Raw genomic sequence first — 7683 nt, forward strand, 5'->3', positions numbered from 1 at the left:
TAGAATTCTGCCGAGAATACAAATTTGAAATTCATAATACAGTTATCTCGAATTCAGATAACTCTAGTGCTATGCTATATATGTACATCGAAATAAAACAACAGTAAATTCTAAAGAAATTCAAGATACACAATTTCAGAACCTTTTAATACAATTTTAAAGTTAGATACAGTAGAGTAAACCTACATCAATCAGATGTTAAGTACTTCTTGGAATCGCCATTGATGTTAGGGACCCTATACAGCTATTTCGTCTTTCTAGGACTCGTCAGTGATGTTAGGGACAACATACAGCTGCTGGCCTTTCTAGGACTCGTCAGTGACGTTAGGGACATCGTACATCTGTTCATTCTTCTAGGACTCGTCAGTGACGTTAGGGACAAGATACAGCTGCTCGCCTTTTTATGACTCGTCAGTGACGTTAGGGACATCATTCAGCTGCTCGCCTTTCTAGGACTTGTCAGGGACGTTAGGGACATCGTACATCTGTTCATCCTTCTCGGTTTGAATTGGTTTCAGGACATCATATAATTGTCTTGTCGTTTTAGGATTCATCGGTGATTTTAGAGAAATCATACGTCTGTTTCGTCCTTCTAGGACTCGTCAGTGATGTTAGGGACAACAAACAGCTGCTCGCCTTTTAAGGACTTGTCAGTGATGTTAGGGACAACATACAGCTGCTCGCCTTTCTATGACTCGTCAGTGATGTTAGGGACAACATACAGCTGCTCGCCTTTGTAGGACTCGTCAGTGACGTTAGGGACATCATTCAGCTGCTCGTCTTTCTAGGACTTGTCAGTGATGTTAGGGACAACATACAGCTGCTGGCCTTTCTAGGGCTCGTCAGTGACGTTAGGGACAACATACAGCTGCTGGCCTTTCTAGGACTCGTCAGTAACGTTAGGGACATCGTACATCTGTTCATTCTTTTAGGACTCGTCAGTGACGTTAGGGACATCATTCAGCTGCTCGCCTTTCTAGGACTCGTCAGTGACGTTAGGGACATCATACAGCTGTTTCGTCCTTCTATGACTCGTCAGTGACGTTAGGGACATCATACAGCTGTTTCGTCCTTCTATGACTCGACAGTGACGTTAGGGACATCGTACATCTGTTCATCCTTCTCGGTTTGGTTTGGTTTTGTATTTTCTTAGTCCTTTAACAGTTGTGGTCATTTAAGAATTAACTCCTTTATGTGAGCGATACATGGGTGTGGTGTATGTTTATGTTGTTTGGGAGGCTGCGGTATATTCGTGTTTGTCTCCATGTGATAGCGTGTATCTGATGTCGATTTAAAGTGCTTCCTCACTAAAGCCTACTGCCGAAGACTCTTAACAGAACACCAATCCGGTCACATTATACTGACAACGGGCAAACCAGTCGTTCAACTACCAAAATGTTGAGCGCTAATCAGGAGTAGCAACTCACTATCATTTTTGTGAACAGCACCCATAGCCCTCCTCACAGGGACGAAGGCGAAACTAAAGGCCTAAAGGGAGGTAGTGTCAAGGGAGACATTAGGAAGAAAGTTGTTTAAGAAAAAGAGAAATGACAAAATCCCAAATATAGTCGCGCTGTTACAATTATGTAATGGGGATAACAGGTACAATTGTTACGCCAGACCTGCATTGCATTAGTCCTAGAACTCGTCAGTAATGTTAAGGGCCTTAAGTGTGATGATTCATAGGATGCGACTGAGGAAACTTAAGAAAGGTCGAACAAAATGCCAAACTCTCGACACAAGCCCAATAATTCAATAACTTCTATGATTTTCAATAATTTGGTTTAATTAAAAGAACGTCCTTTACATGTGTATCTTCTAGACCGTGACATTATTTATGAGAAGTTCGATGTTACATAAAAGATAACGGGGAATTTCAGGCATTTAAAAAAGCACCAACATAGTTACCAACCAATTTAATATTAATTTAAAAACAACAACAACGTTATCATATGACAAATGAAAAAATATAAGAAATGGAATACTGACAATGAAACGAAATCTAAGATCGAACTTAAAATCAACCAAATGAAGGCAAATTACAAACGAAAAACATGTATTTGCAAGGAGGCCCTTGAGCAAGTATGGGAAGAAAAGGACCAGGTGTTCCGGAAGAGAAAACGACTTCTGCTTCATAGGCGATACCCGCCATAAACACCTAGGTCAAATCCGGGTTTGATTTCATTCTCCAAATTGCAACGAAAGGAATGACAACCGAACCACCAGGCATATATCATCTGTTTCGATCTCGCTCATTCGTCAGTCATGATTAATTGACTCCACATGAATATGATATAATTGTTGTTCATATTGTATTATGTTTAATTGTGCGAACTTAACGAGACATAAGGTTCCTAAATTCACAAAGAAATGAACAGATTTTTGTTATCGGTTTCAGTATCAAAGGCGAATGCTGCATTGACAGAAGTACTGTCATGATATTTTACAAATAATCTTTTCAATAGATATTTATCTAATCGATCGATTTGTCCGTTTAATGTATTTTCACTACATTTAATAATTCTTGAGAGCACACCACGGGTATGTATACATACTTATCGTACATATTGCCATGGGCACAATTCACCCTGATTAAAAAGACAGACAGTGATTCCTATCGCTGTATCAGAGCAGACCAATGGAGAGTAACATGATGTTGGTTGTGCCCGATCACAATTGTCATTATATACAGATTCTGTAGCAAATCAACACGTGAAACAAATCAAATATCATCCGTCTTTTATATAGGGATTGGATTAGTCTTTGTGATTACAATATTTTTTCTTTGTAAAAAAAAAATCATATAAAAGTCGGACACAGTCGGAGGAGTCAATTATTAGAACAGCTAATGGTGACGCTTCACAACAAATTGAGACTTTTTTTCCGCGGTAAAAAATAGTTCTGTTTTTTATTATGATATTAACATAAATAACAAAAACATTTTGATAGATTATCATATTTAATATTGTCAAACATGTTATTTTTATACATTTAACAATGGTAAACAAAGCGTAACATAAATTGTAAATGTAAACAAGGCCATGTGCTTGGCGAAAGTAGTTCCCGTACCCTGTCATATTTTCATACGCAAGTTCAAAGGTCAATGTTTCCATGCAAGAATGGTAAACAAATCGGTCTGGTATTGTTATATAGTGACAAAACTTTGCAAGTGTAAATATATTGTAATATCTTTCAAAGATAAAATGTTTAAAAAGGTTCATCAGTTTACTAGAACTTTTCGGTTTCTTTAAAAAAAACCCATTAAAACATCACGTTATTCGTGTGTCCAGGCTTGTCCAATCAATAGATATATTTCTTAGTACACATAAGGCATTCAAAAGATTACAATAACCTTATCAGTAAGTCCGATGTCTCTATACAAATTTGTTCATCGACAATTTAAATCTGTAATGAGCTTTAAAGGAGAATTATATGTCTGATCATTAATTTCGTATTAACATATGTTTAAATGGTAAATGCAGTTTATTTCAAAGAAGAAAGGATAATAATGGCTTTAGATAATACTTGTCCCAACAGGTTTCGTTATAAACATGCAAATATTAACTTTTGACATACAGACATGTCGGGGTTCCTCCGCTTGCATTACAAACTAATTCGGAGCCACAAGGCGCTACTAGTCAAAGCAGTCCGAAATCACATGTCTCGTTATACCCCAAAACTGAGTCAAAATACGAAATTAAGGAAAGTTGAAATCATCTAGTGCATGTGTGTTATAATTACTACAATTAATGAACCATTTTTCTTTTAAATTTCATGGTATTTTCTTTTATTGTCAAACAATTCTTTACACAATAACAACATATAACATTAATTCCATTGATAGTCGAGACCGAGAGAGTGTTTGATTCAGTGACCTGGTAAAGCATGCACAAGTTTTGTTTTTGTTTTTTCCCTCCGGAATTTATCAGATGAGTTGAAGCTGAATGTGGTGAAACATAAATATATATTTGCAAAATAGAATTTGACGACTCTAAATCGAAGATGACCAGGACTTTCTTGGTTTACAATGTACATCATCCTTTTATAGAAATGGATTGTTACCGAGATATATATCAAGATAGTTTTTGCTTTATGTTTACTGATGACATGAGCAGTTATGTCAGACTTAGATATCTCATTTGCAATTGTGAAGACGTGGTAGTCTAATTGATTCCAATGTTATCTATAAGTGCTAAATTAATGTCAATTATAAACCCACAACATTTCGACCCAATCATACTGATCATGACTATCTTTGTATCGGTAGTATAACCAGCCATATTTAACAAAGTATAAATATATATAAATATATATATCACAATTAAAGATAAGTATTTATCAATTTAAATAAATACGATTACGCAATATTTACGTAATCAAGTATATTGTGTTACATTTCTCCCACGGCCGAAGATTCATCGGTATATTAATCCACATAAACAGTTCAACACAATAGACTTTTAATTAAGTTTAACAAAGTTCTTTTTAACACAGTTCATAGAAATTAAATATCCATAAATATGCAATTAACATAGTTCTATAAATACTTCACGGGATACATACACAGTTCCATTCGCCACATCGTTAACGGTTCATCATCAGACAACTAGGTTAACTTCCCTTGTCTAGTCTCTCGCTGATCAGCAATATTACCGGCCTTCCAGACCCTGAAGTTTAAACACAAGTTCTGCTCGACGCACTAAGTGTCAGGTAGCTCGTATGCTCTTTTGTAACCAGGTACTGCAACAACACTTACCGCAATCACCATGCCCCCTGTGAAAGGAAGTAACATCACACTCCTTAAACAGTTTCATCAGCCTTTAAGAGGAACGCAGGTGGGTATAACGATGGTCTCTCTGGTTCCGTAGATTCGGTGTTCATAATAGGAGCTGTTGGATTAACTAAATCCGTCCGTGATACTCATCGTCTGTCACTGATTACTGCCACTTCGTACTAGGCGCAGCCTTTATTTCTCTTTCACCATACCTAAACATGGTCAACCAGTGCTTTTTGCTTTTCGGACTTTTACAATAACAATAAATACATATCACTAGCCCCAACCCAATAGCTATGGCCGCACATATAAATGTTGCTATCCACACAGAAAATTGTTCACCGCGTACGATTGGTTGTAAATTGTGTAAAGTTTTAATCAAACTATTCATTGGTATTTGCTTAATATCTTTCAACGATTCCGGCAACTTGATATTGGTTAAGTTCGGCAGTGTGACACGGAATGGTAATCATAGTTCCACATTCGACATGTTAGCGTATGTTTTGATTAGTTCATCTAAAGGATCTATGATACTGTAGTGGCTGTCTTTTTAGAAGAAGGGTAATAGTATTATAAAATCGTTTGAAGCCGAACACGAGTTATTTAAGCGGACTACATCCAAAGGATGAATAACGATGACACCGCTGTCAAGAGGCTTGGTTATCCCATTAGTATTATGTTTGCATTCTGCCGTCAAACGAGGTTTAGTCTGTGTAGCAACAAGCCACATCCCGTTTGATAAGTATTTAGCCGTAGGCAAAATTGTATTATGTGCGACCACGCTTCTACAGTTGAGTTTGATCTTCTTAATCGATTTCGTGAATAATCCACATAAACAGTTCAACACAATAAACTTGTAATTAAGTTTAACAAAGTTCTTTTTAACACAGTTCATAGAAATTAAATATCCATAAATATGCAATTAACATAGTTCTATAAATACTTCACGGGATACATACACAGTTTCATTCGACACATCGTTAACGGTTCATCATCAGACAACTAGGTTAACTTCCCTTGTCTAGTCTCTCGCTGATCAGCAATATTACCGGCCTTCCAGACCCTGAAGTTTAAACACAAGTTCTGCTCGACGCACTAAGTGTCAGGTAGCTCGTATGCTCTTTTGTAACCAGGTACTGCAACAACACTTACCGCAATCACCATGCCCCCTGTGAAAGGAAGTAACATCACACTCCTTAAACAGTTTCATCAGCCTTTAAGTGGAACGCAGGTGGGTATAACGATGGTCTCTCTGGTTCCGTAGATTCGGTGTTCATAATAGGAGCTGTTGGATTAACTAAATCCGTCCGTGATACTCATCGTCTGTCACTGATGACTGCCACTTCGTACTAGGCGCAGCCTTTATTTCTCTTTCGCCATACCTAAACATGGTCAACCAGTGCTTTTTGCTTTTCGGACTTTTACAATAACAATAAATTCATATCACTAGCCCCAACCCAATAGCTATGGCCGCACATATAAATGTTGCTATCCACACAGAAAATTGTTCACCGCGTACGATTGGTTGTAAATTGTGTAAAGTTTTAATCAAACTATTCATTGGTATTTGCTTAATATCTTTCAACGATTCCGGCAACTTGATATTGGTTAAGTTCGGCAGTGTGACACGGAATGGTAATCATAGTTCCACATTCGCCATGTTAGCGTATGTTTTGATTAGTTCATCTAAAGGATCTATGATACTGTAGTGGCTGTCTTTTTAGAAGAAGGGTAATAGTATTATAAAATCGTTTGAAGCCGAACACGAGTTATTTAAGCGGACTACATCCAAAGGATGAATAACGATGACACCGCTGTCAAGAGGCTTGGTTATCCCTTTAGTATTATGTTTGCATTCTGCCGTCAAACGAGGTTTAGTCTGTGTAGCAACAAGCCACATCCCGTTTGATAAGTATTTAGCCGTAGGCAAAATTGTATTATGTGCGACCACGCTTCTACAGTTGAGTTTGATCTTCTTAATCGATTTCGTGAATAATAGTTTACTCAGGTCGGCTGGGTCCTAAGAGTGTCCTACTAGTACTGAGTCCTACAAACACGTTAAAAATTTCAGTTCTTTCTGGTGTACCATACTGTCGTACCACAGTGTTAGCTAACAGATTCGCTTTTTCGATGGCATTGGTCAATTGGGTCATACATTTCTCATCAGGGATTGAGTCTATAACAAAAGTAACCAACCATCTTGACCTGGTAGTTGTCACTTCCTTTACCTTGTTATTTCCCTGTACGATAATAGCATTGGTTAGACCAATAATAAGTAATGGTAAGATCAGCTTCATCTCGTCTGATTGTACATAGCCACTTCAGAGGGGTCGTTCTTCGTATCCGTCTGGAATGACACGAAGAGTGTCGCTGCCTGTTCTGGGGTCCGACGGAACGGGTATATTGAGGCGTTCCCGGATTTCCGCAAATGTGATTGGTGGTCTTGGTGTTGTCTTTTGGATCTCCACAATAGTCATTTGCATTGGTCGTCGCACTGGCTTCGCTTCGCCGCTTAATTTAGCTTGACGTTTAGGTGAGAGTTCCTTTTTCGTTTCAGCCATCTTATCCTAGTTTATCCTGGTCGTAAGGCACCAAAATTAAGCCTTATGTAAAACTTCAGGTGTCTACACGCGCTTAAATAAACAAAAGTTCAACCCAGGTTCCAAATATCATCTGTTTATAACACCAGGATCATCCGGATGAGGCATACAACCACACAGTAGTAAGACAGCCACACAGTAGTAAGGACAGGTACAAATACAGCTATAGCCTTTAACAATGTTCCACAATATGAACGTATACTGTTAGTAAAAGTAGATAAATTAAGCAACTACGAACATGTTCCAAAAGTAAAAGTTACCGAGTTTTAGGTTTCGTGTCCGAAAGTGAGTAGTGTTCCAACGGAGACG

Source organism: Pecten maximus, chromosome 2 (genome assembly GCF_902652985.1).
Source record: "Pecten maximus chromosome 2, xPecMax1.1, whole genome shotgun sequence".
NCBI lineage: Eukaryota > Metazoa > Mollusca > Bivalvia > Pectinida > Pectinidae > Pecten > Pecten maximus.